Source organism: Phyllobates terribilis, unplaced genomic scaffold (assembly GCF_046119375.1).
Source record: "Phyllobates terribilis strain yellow unplaced genomic scaffold, ASM4611937v1 Scaffold_4__5_contigs__length_816908805, whole genome shotgun sequence".
NCBI classification, from domain to species: Eukaryota; Metazoa; Chordata; class Amphibia; order Anura; family Dendrobatidae; genus Phyllobates; species Phyllobates terribilis.
Genome location: NW_027362764.1, coordinates 6,217,095 through 6,238,014, shown reverse-complemented (window position 1 = coordinate 6,238,014; position 20,920 = coordinate 6,217,095).

The window sequence follows — 20,920 nt, the reverse complement described above, 5'->3', positions numbered from 1 at the left end:
GGTTGATACCTTTTAATGGCTAACTGAAAAGATGGTAACAAGTTGCAAGCTTTCGAGACTTCTCAGGCCTCTTCATCAGGCATAGTATGACACAAAATCTGAAGAGTCACATATACACAATAGGACACAGAAATAATACAATAGATGAGACAGGCGACGTAAAGCAGAGCTATTACTATAGGAGAGAGATGAACAGTTCTGGCAGTAAATATTGGATTAGCTCATAGATAAGGAATGTGAAAGTTTTATTGTCCGGTGATTGAGGTCTTGTCCAGGGTTATGATGACCCCACAGGTCTGAGGAGCACATTCCTTAGTTGTTGTAGAATGACATAAATCCATGTGACACATTCATTCCTGCTCTGAAGGTGTCAAAGGTCCCCATAAGTTTATATTCCCAATTTTTTCTGTCTCTCTGAGACTTGAAATGACCTTTTAATACCAATAATTTCATGTCTGTGATGTTGTGATCGGGGGAAACAAAAATGCTTGGTCACAGGTAGATCTATTTTTTTCTTCTTTTATTGTGTGGCGATGAGAATTCTTCCTTGTCTTAAGTTTTTGCTCTGTCTCCCCCCTACATACAGAGCTGTTTTTGTGTCATTTCTGTTTCTTACCACTAGGAGGCAGGCCGGGGTTGTATATTGTGTAGTACGGAGGGACTGGTCAAATACATAATGATCAGTCCTGTATAGTATCGGGGTGTATGGGACGTATTGGAGCTTTTCCATTAGCATTTTCTCTGGACAATTAAATGAATGGACAAAAAAATGAACCCCTATCCTGCTTGCTGATGGTTTCCTAGTTCCAGAGTGAACAGTGATGAGCTCGGCTGACATGCGCCTGGACTTGGCCTTTGATGTTGGTGTGGTCGCTGTTGTGTTGTCAATGACTCTTGTGTACCTGAATGTGTATATACCTGTTGTCGCCTCCCCTCCCCCACTCCTCTTATATCCCGCACATTACTCAGCCGGAGCGACGCTGGATATTGAATCTGAAATCTGCTTTTGTTCTGCACGTTTGGGGTAAAAATCGACGTTCCCCCACGAGAGGCCGTCTGTGATCCCCCGCTGCGTGTACTGTGTGCCCCCTAATGTCTGACAAATGGCAGAGTAATTGTTTTCCTCTGTGACTGTCCAAAGGATATAACAACAATGTGCAGCGCCCCCAGCAGGATAAGCGGCTCCAGATGCAGATCCAGCCCAGAAAGTCATGGAGTCCGATCCAAACGCTGGGCGTGCGATGGCCGAGGGGCGATCCTGTCCTGTACATACAGTACCATCGGCTCCAAATATATTCAGCAGCTGGACAACAACCCCCAACATCCATCCAATGTCACTAAGCATGAGGAGTCCTGGGGGTGATGATCCGGCCCCACAGATCCCTGATCTCACATCAGTTTGTCTGGGATCACATGAAGACACCAAAGGATCCGCACAAGAATCATACACAGAAGATCTGGGATCAACCTCCTGCCACGTGACTGGCGGTCACCAGATACTGATGATGGAGGCGACGGGCGGTCACCAGATACTGATGATGGAGGCGACGGGCGGTCACCAGATAATGATGATGAAGGCGACGGGCGGTCACCAGACACTGATGATGGAGGTGACGGGCAGTCACCAGATACTGATGATGGAGGCGACGGGCGGTCACCAGATAATGATGATGGAGGCGACGGGCGGTCACCAGACACTGATGATGGAGGTGACGGGCAGTCACCAGATACTGATGATGGAGGCGACGGGCGGTCACCAGACACTGATGATGGAGGTGACGGGCAGTCACCAGATACTGATGATGGAGGAGACGGGCAGTCACCAGATACTGATGATGGAGGTGACGGGCGGTCACCAGATACTGATGATGGAGGTGACGGGCGGTCACCAGATACTGATGATGGAGGTGACGGTCGGTCACCAGATACTGACATAGGATTTGACATATGGTTCCCAGGAGTAATAGAATCTGTGGCCCCATGTGGCCCTCAGCACCAGATGATCTCACGCCTCAATCAGGAAGAGTCTCTCGGTTCTTCCCACAAAATGCACAGCAGGAATTGACTCTTCTGTGTTTATCGGGGTCCATGGTATTTCCTTAAAACATAATACAAACCATCAGCGACAACTCTCCTGCCTGCTGATGGTTTCCAGCATCCTGTAATGAACTTAAAAATAAAAATTCCCGGGGTTACAAATGACGAGAGTATCGGCTGTGGCAATCGGGTGGAGCGCCAAGGTGAGACTCTGCTCTTGTGCCGCCATCATCTCTTCTTAAAGGGCCGGTGTCCTTTTCTGTGTTCTTTAATAATTATACAATGACCTCAATCTCCAATATACGTTTCAATATCTCACTATTTTCAAGATCTCGGCTTGCGGTCAGTGAATGGATCACTGTTTACTTCCTGTGGTTTAGTACCGGCACAGACCGGATCCCAGATGAGGGTTGTTACATTTGTGTCCGTCTAGACTGCAAACTGATACATTGTAGCAAAGGCTCAGGACAGGAGGGATGTGCTGCGCTGTCCACCCCGCAGAGCATCGTATACACATCATATATTATATACTGTATCATCTGTTTTCTGGAGACATCTGACCTCTCACCCCACGATGCTATCGCTCATTTCTTTCCTGCATTTTTTACTAATTGTTTGTAATATGTCTGATCTGACAGGTCTCGGGGGTGATGTGAGGAGCAGTACTCAATCTGGGGAAGAAGTAGCACCCCCTTCTGGTGCTGGTGCTGCAGACGGTATAGCAACAGCCCGTCCCCCACCAATAACTGGACCCAGCATTATGGAACTGGACCCAGCATTATGGGACTGGACCCAGCATTATGGAAGAGGACCCAGCATTATGGGACTGGACCCAGCATTATGGGACTGGACCCAGCATTATGGAAGAGGACCCAGCATTATGGTACTGGACCCAGCATTATGGGACTTGACCCAGCATTATGGAACTGGACCCAGCATTATGGAACTGGACCCAGCATTATGGGACTGGACCCAGCATTATAGAAGTGGACCCAGCATTATGGAACTGGACCCAGCATTATGGGACTGGACCCAGCATTATGGAACTGGACCCAGCATTATGGGACTGGACCCAGCATTATGAAAGTCGACCCAGCATTATGGGACTGGACCCAGCATTATGGGACTGGACCCAGCATTATGGGACTGGACCCAGCATTATGGAACTGGACCCAGCATTATGGAAGAGGACCCAGCATTATGGGACTGGACCCAGCATTATGGTACTGGACCCAGCATTATGGGACTGGACCCAGCATTATGGAACTGGACCCAGCATTATGGGACTGGACCCAGCATTATGGAAGTGGACCCAGCATTATGGAACTGGACCCAGCATTATGGGACTGGACCTAGCATTATGGGACTGGACCCAGCATTATGGAACTGGACCCAGCATTATGGGACTGGACCCAGCATTATGAAAGTCGACCCAGCATTATGGGACTGGACCCAGCATTATGGGACTGGACCCAGCATTATGGAACTGGACCCAGCATTATGGGACTGGACCCAGCATTATGGAACTGGACCCAGCATAATGGGACTGGACCCAGCATTATGGAAGTGGACCCAGCATTATGGGACTGGACCCAGCATTATGGAACTGGACCCAGCATTATGGGACTGGACCCAGCATTATGGAAGTCGACCCAGCATTATGGGACTGGACCCAGCATTATGGGACTGGACCCAGCATTATGGGACTGGACCCAGCATTATGGAAGTGGACCCAGCATTATAGGACTGGACCCAGCATTGTGGAACTGGACCCAGCATTATGGAACTGGACCCAGCATTATGGGGCTGGACCCAGCATTATGGAAGTGGACCCAGCATTATGGGACTGGGCCCAGCATTATGGGACTGGACCCAGCATTATGGAAGTGGACCCAGCATTATGGAAGTGGACCCAGCATTATGGAACTGGACCCAGCATTATGGAAGTGGACCCAGCATTATGGAACTGGACCCAGCATTATGGAAGTGGACCCAGCATTATGGAACTGGACCCAGCATTATGGAACTGGACCTAGCATTATGGAACTGGACCCAGCATAATGGAACTGGACCCAGCATAATGGAACTGGACCCAGCATTATGGAACTGGACCCAGCATTATGGGACTGGACCCAGCATTATGGAAGTGGACCCAGCATTATGGAACTGGACCCAGCATTATGGAAGTGGACCCAGCATTATGAAAGTCGACCCAGCATTATGGGACTGGACCCAGCATTATGGGACTGGACCCAGCATTATGGAACTGGACCCAGCATTATGGGACTGGACCCAGCATTATGGAACTGGACCCAGCATTATGGGACTGGACCCAGCATTATGGAAGTGGACCCAGCATTATGGGACTGGACCCAGCATTATGGAACTGGACCCAGCATTATGGGACTGGACCCAGCATTATGGAAGTCGACCCAGCATTATGGGACTGGACCCAGCATTATGGGACTGGACCCAGCATTATGGGACTGGACCCAGCATTATGGAAGTGGACCCAGCATTATAGGACTGGACCCAGCATTATGGAACTGGACCCAGCATTATGGAACTGGACCCAGCATTATGGGGCTGGACCCAGCATTATGGAAGTGGACCCAGCATTATGGGACTGGGCCCAGCATTATGGGACTGGACCCAGCATTATGGAAGTGGACCCAGCATTATGGAAGTGGACCCAGCATTATGGAACTGGACCCAGCATTATGGAAGTGGACCCAGCATTATGGAACTGGACCCAGCATTATGGAACTGGACCCAGCATTATGGAACTGGACCCAGCATTATGGAAGTGGACCCAGCATTATGGGACTGGACCCAGCATTATAGAAGTGGACCCAGCATTATGGGACTGGACCCAGCATTATGGGACTGGACCCAGCATTATGGAACTGGACCCAGCATTATGGAAGAGGACCCAGCATTATGGGACTGGACCCAGCATTATGGGACTGGACCCAGCATTATGGAAGAGGACCCAGCATTATGGGACTGGACCCAGCATTATGGGACTGGACCCAGCATTATGGAAGAGGACCCAGCATTATGGTACTGGACCCAGCATTATGGGACTGGACCCAGCATTATGGAACTGGACCCAGCATTATGGGACTGGACCCAGCATTATGGAAGTGGACCCAGCATTATGGAACTGGACCCAGCATTATGGGACTGGACCCAGCATTATGGAACTGGACCCAGCATTATGGGACTGGGCCCAGCATTATGGGACTGGACCCAGCATTATGGAAGTGGACCCAGCATTATGGAAGTGGACCAAGCATTATGGAACTGGACCCAGCATTATGGAAGTGGACCCAGCATTATGGAACTGGACCCAGCATTATGGAAATGGACCCAGCATTATGGAACTGGACCCAGCATTATGGAACTGGACCCAGCATAATGGAACTGGACCCAGCATAATGGAACTGGACCCAGCATTATGGAACTGGACCCAGCATTATGGGACTGGACCCAGCATTATGGAAGTGGACCCAGCATTATGGAACTGGACCCAGCATTATGGAACTGGACCCAGCATTATGGAAGTGGACCCAGCATTATGAAAGTCGACCCAGCATTATGGGACTGGACCCAGCATTATGGGACTGGACCCAGCATTATGGAACTGGACCCAGCATTATGGGACTGGACCCAGCATTATGGAACTGGACCCAGCATTATGGGACTGGACCCAGCATTATGGAAGTGGACCCAGCATTATGGGACTGGACCCAGCATTATGGAACTGGACCCAGCATTATGGGACTGGACCCAGCATTATGGAAGTCGACCCAGCATTATGGGACTGGACCCAGCATTATGGGACTGGACCCAGCATTATGGAAGTGGACCCAGCATTATAGGACTGGACCCAGCATTATGGAACTGGACCCAGCATTATGGAACTGGACCCAGCATTATGGGGCTGGACCCAGCATAATGGAAGTGGACCCAGCATTATGGGACTGGGCCCAGCATTATGGGACTGGACCCAGCATTATGGAAGTAGACCCAGCATTATGGAAGTGGACCCAGCATTATGGAAGTGGACCCAGCATTATGGAAGTGGACCCAGCATTATGGAACTGGACCCAGCATTGTGGAAGTGGACCCAGCATTATGGAAGAGGAGCCAGCATTATGTATCTGGACCCAGCATTATGGAACTGGACCCAGCATTATGGAAGTGGACCCAGCATTATGGGACTGGACCCAGCATTATGGAAGTGGACCCAGCATTATGGAACTGGGCCCAGCATTATGGGACTGGACCCAGCATTATGTATCTGGACCCAGCATTATGGGACTGGACCCAGCATTATGGGACTGGACCCATCATTATGGAAGTGGACCCAGCATTAAGGAACTGGACCCAGCATTATGGGACTGGACCCAGCATTATGGAAGTGGACCCAGCATTATGGGACTGGACCCAGCATTATGGGACTAGACCCAGCATTATGGAAGTGGACCCAGTATTATGGAACTGGACCCAGCATTATGGGACTGGACCCAGCATTATGGAACTGGACCCAGCATTATGGAACTGGACCCAGCATTATGGAAGATGACCCAGCATTATGTATCTGGACCCAGTATTATGGGACTGGACCCAGCATTAAGGGACTGGACCCAGCATTATGGAAGTGGACCCAGCATTATGGGACTGGACCCAGCATTATGGAAGTGGACCCAGCATTATGGAAGTGGACCCAGCATTATGGGACTGGGCCCAGCATTATGTATCTGGACCCAGCATTATGGGACTGGACCCAGCATTATGGGACTGGACCCAGCATTATGGAAGTGGACCCAGCATTAAGGGACTGGACCCAGCATTATGGGACTGGACCCAGCATTATGGCAGTGGACCCAGCATTATGGAAGTTGACCCAGCATTATGGGACTGGACCCAGCATTATGGGACTGGACCCAGCATTATGGAAGTGGACCCAGCTTTATGGGACTGGACCCAGCATTATAGAAGTGGACCCAGCATTATGGGACTGGACCCAGCATTATGGAAGTGGACCCAGTATTATGGAACTGGACCCAGCATTATGGGACTGGACCCAGCATTATGGAACTGGACCCAGCATTATGGAAGAGGACCCAGCATTATGGGACTGGACCCAGCATTAAGGGACTGGACCCAGCATTATGGAAGTGGACCCAGCATTATGGGACTGGACCCAGCATTATGGGACTGGACCCAGCATTATGGAAGTGGACCCAGCATTATGGAACTGGGCCCAGCATTATGGGACTGGACCCAGCATTATGTATCTGGACCCAGCATTATGGGACTGGACCCAGCATTATGGGACTGGACCCAGCATTATGGAAGTGGGCCCAGCATTAAGGGACTGGACCCAGCATTATGGAAGTGGACCCAGCATCATGGAACTGGACCCAGCATTATGGGACTGGACCCAGCATTATGGAAGTGGACCCAGCATTATGGGACTGGACCCAGCATTATGGGACTGGACCCAGCATTATGGAACTGGACCCAGCATTATGGGACTGGACCAGCATTATGGAAGTGGACCCAGCATTATGGGACTGGATCCAGCATTATGGAAGTGGACCCAGCATTATGGGACTGGACCTAGCATTATGGAACTGGACCCAGCATTATGGGACTGGACCAGCATTATGGAAGTGGACCCAGCATTATGGGACTGGACCCAGCATTATGGAAGTGGAACCAGCATTATGGGACTGGACCCAGCATTATGGAAGTGGACCCAGCATTATGGGACTGGACCCAGCATTATGTATCTGGACCCAGCATTATGGGACTGGACCCAGCATTATGGGACTGGACCCAGCATTATGGAAGTGGACCCATCATTAAGGGACTGGACCCAGCATTATGGGACTGGACCCAGCATTATGGCAGTGGACCCAGCATTATGGAAGTTGACCCAGCATTATGGGACTGGACCCAGCATTTTGGGACTGGACCCAGCATTATGGAAGTGGACCCAGCATTATGGAAGTGGACCCAGCTTTATGGGACTGGACCCAGCATTATAGAAGTGGACCCAGCATTATGGGACTGGACCCAGCATTATGGAAGTGGACCCAGTATTATGGAACTGGACCCAGCATTATGGGACTGGACCCAGCATTATGGAACTGGACCCAGCATTATGGAAGAGGACCCAGCATTATGTATCTGGACCCAGCATTATGGGACTGGACCCAGCATTATGGAAGTGGACCCAGCATTATGGGACTGGACCCAGCATTATGGAAGTGGACCCAGTATTATGGAACTGGACCCAGCATTATGGGACTGGACCCAGCATTATGGAACTGGACCCAGCATTATGGAAGAGGACCCAGCATTATGTATCTGGACCCAGCATTATGGGACTGGACCCAGCATTAAGGGACTGGACCCAGCATTATGGGACTGGACCCAGCATTATGGAAGTGGACCCAGCATTATGAAACTGGGCCCAGCATTATGGGACTGGGCCCAGCATTATGTATCTGGACCCAGCATTATGGGACTGGACCCAGCATTATGGGACTGGACCCAGCATTATGGAAGTGGACCCAGCATTAAGGGACTGGACCCAGCATTATGGGACTGGACCCAGCATTATGGAAGTGGACCCAGCATTATGGAACTGGACCCAGCATTATGGGACTGGACCCAGCATTATGAAAGTGGACCCAGCATTATGGGACTGGACCCAGCATTATGGGACTGGACCCAGCATTATGGGACTGGACCAGCATTATGGAACTAGGCCCAGCATTATGTGTCTGGACCCAGCATTATGGGACTGGACCTAGAATTATGGAACTGGACCCAGCATTATGGAAGTGGACCCAGCATTATGGGACTGGACCCAGCATTATGGAACTGGACCCAGCATTATGGGGCTGGACTCAGCATTATGGAACTGGACCCAGCATTATGGGACTGGACCCAACATTATGGGACTGTACCCAGCATTATGGAACTGGACCCAGCATTATGGAACTGGACCCAGCATTATGGGGCTGGACTCAGCATTATGGAAGTGGGCCCAGCATTATGTGTCTGGACCCAGCATTATGGGACTGGACCTAGAATTATGGAACTGGACCCAGCATTATGGAAGTGGACCCAGCATTATGGGACTGGACCCAGCATTATGGAACTGGACCCAACATTATGGGACTGGACCCAGCATTATGGAACTGGACCCAGCATTATGGAACTGGACCCAGCATTATGGGGCTGGACCCAGCATTATGGAAGTGGACCCAGCATTATGGGACTGGGCCCAGCATTATGGAAGTGGACCCAGCATTATGGAAGTGGACCCAGCATTATGGAAGTGGACCCAGCATTATGGAACTGGACCCAGCATTATGGAAGTGGACCCAGCATTATGGAACTGGACCCAGCATTATGGAACTGGACCTAGCATTATGGAACTGGACCCAGCATTATAGAACTGGACCCAGCATTATGGAACTGGACCCAGCATTATGGAAGTGGACCCAGCATTATGGAACTGGACCCAGCATTATGGAACTGGACCCAGCATTATGGAACTGGACCCAGCATTATGGAAGTGGACCCAGCATTATGGAACTGGACCCAGCATTATGGGACTGGACCCAGCATTATGGGACTGGACCCAGCATTATGGAAGTGGACCCAGCATTATGGGACTGGACCCAGCATTATGGAACTTGACCCAGCATTATGGAACTGGACCCAGCATTATGGAAGTGGACCCAGCATTATGGAACTTGACCCAGCATTATGAAACTGGACCCAGCATTATGGAACTGGACCCAGCATAATGGAACTGGACCCAGCATTATGGAAGTGGACCCAGCATTATGGAACTGAACCCAGCATTATGGAACTGAACCCAGCATTATGGGACTGGACCCAACATTATGGAACTTGACCCAGCATTATAGAACTGAACCCAGCATTATGGAACTGGACCCAGCATTATGGGACTGGACCCAGCATTATGGAACTGGACCTAGCATTATGGAACTGGACCCAGCATTATGGAAGTGGACCCAGCATTATGGGACTGGACCCAGCATTATGGAACTGGACCCAGCATTATGGAACTGGACCCAGTATTATGGGACTGGACCCAGCATTATGTATCTGGCCCTGCATTATGGAAGTGGACCCAGCATTATGGGACTGGACCCAGCATTATGGAACTGGACCCAGCATTATGGAACTGGACCCAGCATTATGGAACTGGACCCAGCATTATGGAACTGGACCCAGCATTATGGAAGTGGACCCAGCATTATGGGACTGGACCCAGCATTATGGAACTGGACCCAGCATTATGGAACTGGACCCAGTATTATGGGACTGGACCCAGCATTATGTATCTGGCCCTGCATTATGGAAGTGGACCCAGCATTATGGAACTGGACCCAGCATTATGGAACTGGACCCAGCATTATGGAACTGGACCCAGCATTATGGAAGTGGACCCAGCATTATGGGACTGGACCCAGCATTATGGAACTGGACCCAGCATTATGGAACTGGACCCAGCATTATGGAACTGGACCCAGTATTATGGGACTGGACCCAGCATTATGTATCTGGCCCTGCATTATGGAACTGGACCCAGCATTATGGAAGTGGACCCAGCATTATGGGACTGGACCCAGCATTATGGAAGTGGACCTAGCATAATGGAACTGGACCCAGCATTATGGAAGTGGACCCAGCATTATGGGACTGGACCCAGCATTATGGAAGTGGACCCAGCATTATGGGACTGGACCCAGCATTATGGAACTGGACCCAGCATTATGGAACTGGACCCTTATGGAACTGGACCCAGCATTATGGGACTGGACCCAGCATTATGGAACTGGACCCAGCATTATGGAACTGGACCCAGCATTATGGAACTGGACCCAGCATTATGGAACTGGACCCAGCATTATGTGATCTTCTGATAGTATCATAGTGTTTATTAAAGGTGCTGAAAACTGTCTCCACTCACTGACAGCAAGCGGGGATGTAATGTGGAGGAAAGCGGAAACATAAAGTGTATCAGAAAGTGCCACCACTGTTATTATACAATCAGCTTGTAGAGAGTCTCCCTCCGCTGTGTCGTCTGCCGACATCTGTGCTCCATGTGTGCGGAGATTACAGAAATGTGCTGCAGATTTCTGATGGGGAGGAGTGAAACGCAACAGATCTCCAACTGCAATGTGCTGCTGATCTGCAACTGACTGACGTGCTGCATATCTCTCACTGATGACAATATGCTGCAGATCTCTCACTGATGACAATATGCTGCAGATCTCTCACTGATGACAATATGCTGCAGATCTTGCACTGATGACAATATGCTGCAGATCTCGCACTGATGACAATATGCTGCAGATCTCTCACTGATGACAATATGCTGCAGATCTCTCACTGATGACAATATGCTGCAGCTCTCTCACTGATGATGATGTGCTGCAGATCTCTCACTGATGACAATATGCTGTAGATCTCTCACTGATGATGATATGCTGCAGATCTCTCACTGATAACAATATGCTGCAGATCTCTCACTGATGACAATATGCTGCAGATCTCTCACTGATGACAATATGCTGCAGATCTCTCACTGATGACAATATGCTGCAGATCTCTCACTGATAACAATATGCTGCAGATCTCTCACTGATGACAATATGCTGCAGATCTCTCACTGATGACAATATGCTGCAGATCTCTCACTGATGATGATGTGCTGCAGATCTCTCACTGATGACAATATGCTGTAGATCTCTCACTGATGACAATATGCTGCAGATCTCTCACTGATGACAATATGCTGCAGATCTTTCACTGATGACAATGTGCTGCAGATCTCACTGATGACAATATGCTGCAGATCTCTCACTGATGACAATATGCTGTAGATCTCTCACTGATGACGATGTGCTGCAGATCTCTCACTGATGATGATGTGCTGCAGATCTCTCACTGATGACAATATGCTGCAGATCTCTCACTGATGACAATATGCTGCAGATCTCTCACTGATGATGATGTGCTGCAGATCTCTCACTGATGACAATATGCTGCAGATCTCTCACTGATGACAATATGCTGCAGATCTCTCACCGATAATGATGTGCTGCAGATCTCTCATTGATGACAATATGCTGCAGATCCCTCCAGATGACAATATGCTGCAGATCTCTCACTGATGGCAATATGCTGCAGATCTCTCACTGATGACAATATGCATTAGATCTCTCACTGATGATGATGTGCTTTAGATCTCTCACTGATGACAATATGCTGCAGATCTCTCACTGATGACAATATGCTGCAGATCTCTCACTGATGATGTGCTGCAGTTCTCTCACTGATGACAATATGCTGCAGATCTCTCACTGATGACGATGTGCTGCAGATCTCTCACTGATGACAATATGCTGCAGATCTCTCACTGATGATGATGATGTGCTGCAGATCTCTCACTGATGATGATGTGCTGCAGATCTCTCACTGATGACAATATGCTGCAAATCTCTCACTGATTATGATGTGCTGCAGATCTCTCACTGATGACAATATGCTTCAGATCTCTCACTGATGATGATGATGATGTGCTGCAGATCTCTCCCTGATGATGATGTGCTGCAGATCTCTCACTGATGACAATATGCTGCAGATCTCTCACTGATGACAATATGCTTTAGATCTCTCACTGATGACGATGTGCTTTAGATCTCTCACTGATGACGATGTGCTTTAGATCTCACTGATGACAATATGCTGCAGATCTCTCACTGATGACAATATGCTGCAGATCTCTCACTGATGACAATATGCTGCAGATCTCTCACTGATGATGATGTGCTGCAGTTCTCTCACTGATGACAATATGCTGCAGATCTCTCACTGATTATGATGTGCTGCAGATCTCTCACTGATGACAATATGCTTCAGATCTCTCACTGATGATGATGTGCTGCAGATCTCTCACTGATGATGATGTGCTGCAGATCTCTCACTGATGACAATATGCTGCAGATCTCTCACTGATAATAATGTGCTGCAGATCTCTCACTGATGACAATATGCTGCAGATCTCTCACTGATAATGATGTGCTGCAGATCTCTCACTGATGACGATGTGCTGCAGATCTCTCACTGATGACAATATGCTGCAGATCTCTCACTGATAATGATGTGCTGCAGATCTCTCACTGATGACAATATGCTGCATATCTCTCACTTATGACAATATGCTACTGATGACAATGTGCTGCAGATTCCTCCAGATGACAATATGCTGCAGATCTCTCACTGATGGCAATATGCAGCAGATCTCTCACTGATGACAATATGCTGCAGATCTCTCACTGATAATGATGTGCTGCAGATCTCTCACTGATGACAATATGCTGCAGATCTCTCACTGATGACAATATGCTGCAGATCTCTCACTGATGATGATGTGCTGCAGTTCTCTCACTGATGACAATATGCTGCAGATCTCTCACTGATTATGATGTGCTGCAGATCTCTCACTGATGACAATATGCTTCAGATCTCTCACTGATGATGATGTGCTGCAGATCTCTCACTGATGATGATGTGCTGCAGATCTCTCACTGATGACAATATGCTGCAGATCTCTCACTGATGACAATATGCTGCAGATCTCTCACTGATAATAATGTGCTGCAGATCTCTCACTGATGACAATATGCTGCAGATCTCTCACTGATAATGATGTGCTGCAGATCTCTCACTGATGACAATATGCTTCAGATCTCTCACTGATGATGATGTGCTTCAGATCTCTCACTGATGATGATGTGCTGCAGATCTCTCACTGATGACAATATGCTTCAGATCTCTCACTGATGATGATGTGCTGCAGATCTCTCACTGATGATGATGTGCTGCAGATCTCTCACTGATGACAATATGCTGCAGATCTCTCACTGATAATGATGTGCTGCAGATCTCTCACTGATGACGATGTGCTGCAGATCTCTCACTGATGACAATATGCTGCAGATCTCTCACTGATAATGATGTGCTGCAGATCTCTCACTGATGACAATATGCTGCAGATCTCTCACTGATGACAATATGCTGCAGATCTGTCACTGATGACAATATGCTGCAGATTCCTCCAGATGACAATATGCTGCAGATCTCTCACTGATGGCAATATGCAGCAGATCTCTCACTGATGACAATATGCTGCAGATCTCACTGATAATGATGTGCTGCAGATCTCTCACTGATGACGATGTGCTGCAGATCTCTCACTGATGACGATGTGCTGCAGATCTCTCACTGATGACAATATGCTGCAGATCTCTCACTGATGATGATGTGCTTTAGAGCTCTCACTGATGACGATGTGCTGCAGATCTCTCACTGATGACGATGTGCTGCAGATCTCTCACTGATGACGATGTGCTGCAGATCTCTCACTGATGACAATATGCTGCAGATCTCTCACTGATGACGATGTGCTGCAGATCTCTCACTGATGACGATGTGCTGCAGATCTCTCACTGATGACGATGTGCTGGAGATCTCTCACTGATGATGATGTGCTGGAGATCTCTCACTGATGATGATGTGCTGCAGATCTCTCACTGATGACAATATGCTGCAGATCTCTCACTGATGACAATATGCTTCAGATCTCTCACTGATGATGATGTGCTGCAGATCTCTCACTGATGATGATGTGCTGGAGATCTCTCACTGATGATGATGTGCTGCAGATCTCTCACTGATGATGATGTGCTGGAGATCTCTCACTGATGATGATGTGCTGCAGATCTCTCACTGATGACAATATGCTGCAGATCTCTCACTGATGACAATATGCTTCAGATCTCTCACTGATGATGTGCTGCAGATCTCTCACTGATGATGATGTGCTGCAGATCTCTCACTGATGATGATGTGCTGCAGATCTCTCACTGATGACAATATGCTGCAAATCTCTCACTGATGACAATATGCTGCAAATCTCTCACTGAGAACTATGTGCTGTAGATCTCTCTCTCTGATGATGATGATGTGCTGCAGATCTTTCACTGATGACAATAGTCTGCAGATCTCTCATTGATGACAATATGCTGCAGATCTCTCATTGATGATGATGATGTGCTGCAGATCTCACTGATAACTATGGGCTGCAGATCTCTCACAGATACAGTGCTGCTCACCATAAGGCTATGTGCCCACGATGCAGAAATGCTCCGCATTTTTTTTGAGCATTTCTGCATCTCCCCGGCAGAAAAAACGCATGTACATGCGGATTGTACATGCGGATTGTACATGCGGATTGTACATGCGGATTGTACATGCGGATTGTACATGCGGATTGTACATGCGGATTGTACATGCGGATTTGTACATGGGGATTTGTACATGCGGATTGTGCATGCGGATTTTACATGCGTTTTTCCTGCCAGGGACTTGCGGATGTGAAGCGTTCTTCACTTGCTGGTTGACAAGCGCTTTTAGCATCACTTGGAAAGTGCTTGACAACTTGGTCACACAATATAAATCCATGCAAACAGCAACCGGCAACCGGCATATACAGTGTGAACGTAAAAGAATGGTAAAATTTAAAAAAAAAATCTATACTTACCTTTTGATGGCCTCCGGTGTCACCGGTCGTGTGACCCGTCACATGACTATGATGTCAGTGCAGGTCCTTCAGTCCACCACGATCTGCCGGCAAGCCGAGACAAGGACACCGGGGGCCATCAGAAGGTAAATATAATATTTATTTTTTATTTTATTCTTTTTTTACAGGTCCTATGGTACCCGGGTCCGGAGGAGACTCTCCTGTCCTCCACACCCAGGTACCATCCGCACATTGAACCGCATGGATTCTGCATGTACAGATGCAGTGATGCGTAATCCATGCGTTCTAATACAAGTCAATGGCGGCGAAAACGCCGCGCTTCCGCAAAATAATTGGTAATGCTGCGTTTTTTTTCCGCAATGATAATCCGCAGCGGAAATTCGGCAGCATGTGCACAGCAGAAGCGGATTATCATTGGGGAACATGGCAGGCCTTCTACCAAGCGTTTTTTTAAGCGTTTCTGCTTAAATTGCCGCTGTGGAAACGCTTAAAAAACGCATCGTGGGCACACAGCCTTATTGGCACCCCTTAATTTTTTTCCTAGACTGTACAATATCTTCAGAAATAAATGTAAATGTACCAAAGTTATATCCTCAGGATTTTTTAATTAGTGGCCCAAAGTAATACAACAATAAAACATTGGTTTTCCTCTTCCATGTTGTAATTTCAAAGAAGAAACAGAATAACCAGCATGTGCAGCAATAAAGGCCCCGCTAATTAATACTTGGTTGCCCCCCTAATTAATACTTGGTTGCCCCCCTGATTAATACTTGGTTGCACCCCTAATTAATACTTGGTTGCACCCCTAATTAATACTTGGTTGCCCCCCTGATTAATACTTGGTTGCCCCCCTAATTAATACTTGGTTGCCCCCCTGATTAATACTTGGTTGCCCCCCCTTTGGCATTGCTGACAGCCTCCAGATGTTTCTTGTAGCCATCTATAAGCTTCTTGCTCTTCTCAGCTGGAGTTTTCTCCCATCATCCTTTGCAGTTTGTTCGAGCTCTCGAGGTTCTTTTTCCCAATGGCAGATTTCAGCTCACCCCAAAGATTTTCAATGGGATTGAGGTCAGGACTCATTATTGGCCATTTTAAAACAGTCTATTGTTTCTTTTTCAACCATTCCTGGGTACTTTTGGATGTGTGCTTTGGGTCATTGTCTTGCTGGAGGACCCATGATCTTCAACTCAGACCAAGTTTTCTTACACTGGGTAGGACATTTCATTCTAAAATCTCTTGATAATTCTCTGATTTCATGATTCCTGTGATACGGTCAAGGCCTCTAGTACCAGACACAGCAAAGCAACCCCACAGCATTATGGATTCTCCACCATGCTTAACTGTTGGTAAGGTGTTCTTTTCCTTATAAACTTCATTGCGCCGTCTGTAAACAAACTGTTGCTTTGCATTGACAAAAAGCTCTATTTTTGTTTCATCTGGCAATAGAACATTTTTCCAGAAGGATTGTGGTTTGTCAAAGTACTCTTTGGCAAAGATCAGTCGTTCCTTTTTATGTCTTTTCTTCAGCAATGGTTTCTTCCTTGGCCTTCGCCCATAAAGCTCTGCTTGGTTTAGTGTGCGGCGTATGGCACTTGATGAAACCATGACCCCAGACTGTTCCAGGTTGGCCTTCAGGTCTTTGAATGTTTGACAAGGTGTTTTCTCCACCATTCACACCAACCTTTGAAGACATCTCTTGTCAATTTTCCTCTTTCCTCCACGTCCAGGGAGGTTCTTGACGGTTCCATGCTTGGTAAACTTCTTAATAACATTGCACACTGTTGAAACTTGGATACCAAGGTCTTTGATGATGGCCTTATACCCCTTGGAAGTCTTGTGTTTGCTAATAATAACAGTTCTGATTTCATCTGACAGCTCCTTTGTCTTCACCATTGTGACAAAGGAACAGGACCTAACATGTGGCTTTTTAAAACATTGAAGTCCTCATTCATTGGCTAATTCATGTCACATGGGCACTGACAATCACAGGTGAATCTTTTTTGTGATTTACCACAGGCGAGTCAAAATGTGTTTCCATCCTAAATTAATGTAAAGGTGTCGATACCAGTGACACAGCAGCTTTAGGTTTTTCTGTTTTTCCTCCCATTGTTTTTTGTTATAAATTCTTGTTTTTCATTTGCTCTTTTGTATTTATCATGAGTCTCTATACAAAAAACTGTTGACAATAACCATCAGCAGGACTGTAACTATGTGCAGCAGATCTCTCACTGATGGAGATTTGCTGCAGATCTGTAGCTGGTGACATTGATTACGATGCAGATCTGCAGCCGGTGACACGGATTACGATGCAGATCTGCAGCTGGTGACATTGATTACGATGCAGATCTGCAGATGGTGACATTGATTAAGATGCAGATCTGCAGCTGGTGACATTGATTACGATGCAGATCTGCAGCCGGTGACATTGATTACGATGCAGATCTGCAGATGGTGACATTGATTACGATGCAGATCTGCAGCTGGTGACATTGATTACGATGCAGATCTGCAGATGGTGACATTGATTACGATGCAGATCTGCAGCCGGTGACATTGATTACGATGCAGATCTGCAGCCGGTGACATTGATTACGATGCAGATCTGCAGCCGGTGACATTGATTACGATGCAGATCTGCAGCCGGTGACACGGATTACGATGCAGATCTGCAGCTGGTGACATTGATTACGATGCAGATCTGCAGCTGGTGACATTGATTACGATGCAGATCTGCAGCTGGTGACATTGATTACGATGCAGATCTGCAGCTGGTGACACCGATTACGATGCAGATCTGCAGATGGTGACACTGATTACGATGCAGATCTGCAGATGGTGACATTGATTACGATGCAGATCTGCAGATGGTGACATTGATTACGATGCAGATCTGCAGCTGGTGACATTGATTACGATGCAGATCTGCAGCTGGTGACATTGATTAAGATGCAGATCTGCAGCTGGTGACATTGATTACGATGCAGATCTGCAGATGGTGACACTGATTACGATGCAGATCTGCAGCTGGTGACATTGATTACGATGCAGATCTGCAGCTGGTGACATTGATTACGATGCAGATCTGCAGATGGTGATACTGATTACGATGCAGATCTGCAGCTGGTGACATTGATTACGATGCAGATCTGCAGATGGTGATACTGATTACGATGCAGATCTGCAGCTGGTGACACTGATTACGATGCAGATCTGCAGCTGGTGACACTGATTACGATGCAGGTCTGCAGCTGGTGACACTGATTACGATGCAGATCTGCAGCTGGTGACATTGATTACGATGCAGATCTGCAGCTGGTGACATTGATTACGATCCAGATCTGCAGTTGGTGACAGTGATTACGATGCAGATCTGCAGCTGGTGACAGTGATTACGATGCAGATCTGCAGCTGGTGACAGTGATTACGATGCAGATCTGCTGCTGGTGACAGTGATTACGATGCAGATCTGCAGCTGGTGACACTGATTACGATGCAGGTCTGCAGCTGGTGATATTGATTACGATGCAGATCTGCAGCTGGTGACATTGATTACGATGCAGATCTGCAGCTGGTGACATTGATTACGATGCAGATCTGCAGCTGGTGACATTGATTACGATCCAGATCTGCAGTTGGTGACAGTGATTACGATGCAGATCTGCAGCTGGTGACAGTGATTACGATGCAGATCTGCAGCTGGTGACGTTGATTACGATGCAGATCTGCTGCTGGTGACATTGATTACGATGCAGATCTGCTGCTGGTGACATTGATTACGATGCAGATCTGCAGCTGGTGACATTGATTACGATGCAGATCTGCTGCTGGTGACATTGATTACGATGCAGATCTGCAGCTGGTGACATTGATTACGATGCAGATCTGCAGCTGGTGACATTGATTACGATGCAGATCTGCAGCTGGTGACAGTGATTACGATGCAGATCTGCAGCTGGTGACATTGATTACGATGCAGATCTGCAGCTGGTGACATTGATTACGATGCAGATCTGCAGCTGGTGACATTGATTACGATGCAGATCTGCAGCTGGTGACATTGATTACGATGCAGATCTGCTGCTGGTGACATTGATTACGATGCAGATCTGCAGCTGGTGACATTGATTACGATGCAGATCTGCTGCTGGTGACAGTGATTACGATGCAGATCTGCAGCTGGTGACATTGATTACGATGCAGATCTGCTGCTGGTGACATTGATTACGATGCAGATCTGCAGCTGGTGACATTGATTACGATGCAGATCTGCTGCTGGTGACATTGATTACGATGCAGATCTGCAGCTGGTGACATTGATTACGATGCAGATCTGCTGCTGGTGACATTGATTACGATGCAGATCTGCAGCTGGTGACATTGATTACGATGCAGATCTGCAGCTGGTGATACTGATTACGATGCAGATCTGCAGCTGGTGACATTGATTACGATGCAGATCTGCAGCTGGTGACATTGATTACGATGCAGATCTGCAGCTGGTGACGTTGATTACGATGCAGATCTGCAGCTGGTGACATTGATTACGATGCAGATCTGCTGCTGGTGACATTGATTACGATGCAGATCTGCAGCTGGTGACATTGATTACGATGCAGATCTGCAGCTGGTGACATTGATTACGATGCAGATCTGTTATTGACACTTATTTTAGGGATATGAATTTCAAGCAATTTCAGTCTTAACAGAGATCTAACATTTTTGAATAAGATGGCCGTCTGAGCGCCGAGCGCTGCTCCTCCAGCTGACAATGTACATTATAAACTTTCCCCTTCTTTCCTGCAATTTTTACTAATTATTTGTAATATGTTTGATCTGACAGATCACGGGGATCTGCAGCCAATGATCATCCTTCTCCTGAGATTGGAAGATCCGGCCGGACACAACCCAGCTCCTGATTTATAGACACTGGAGGTCAGAAATCCCATAAAAGCTACACAGAAAAAACAAGGGATCCGCGCATAGAAAAGTGTGAGGGATTGTACCGTACTAATATCACATACTATATACACTGCACAGTACCACTCCTCCTGTCCTGTATATATACACTGCACAGTACCACTCCTCCTGTATATATACACTGCACAGTACCACTCCTCCTGTCCTGTATATATACACTGCACAGTACCACTCCTCCTGTCCTGTATATATACACTGCACAGTACCACTCCTCCTGTCCTGTATATATACACTGCA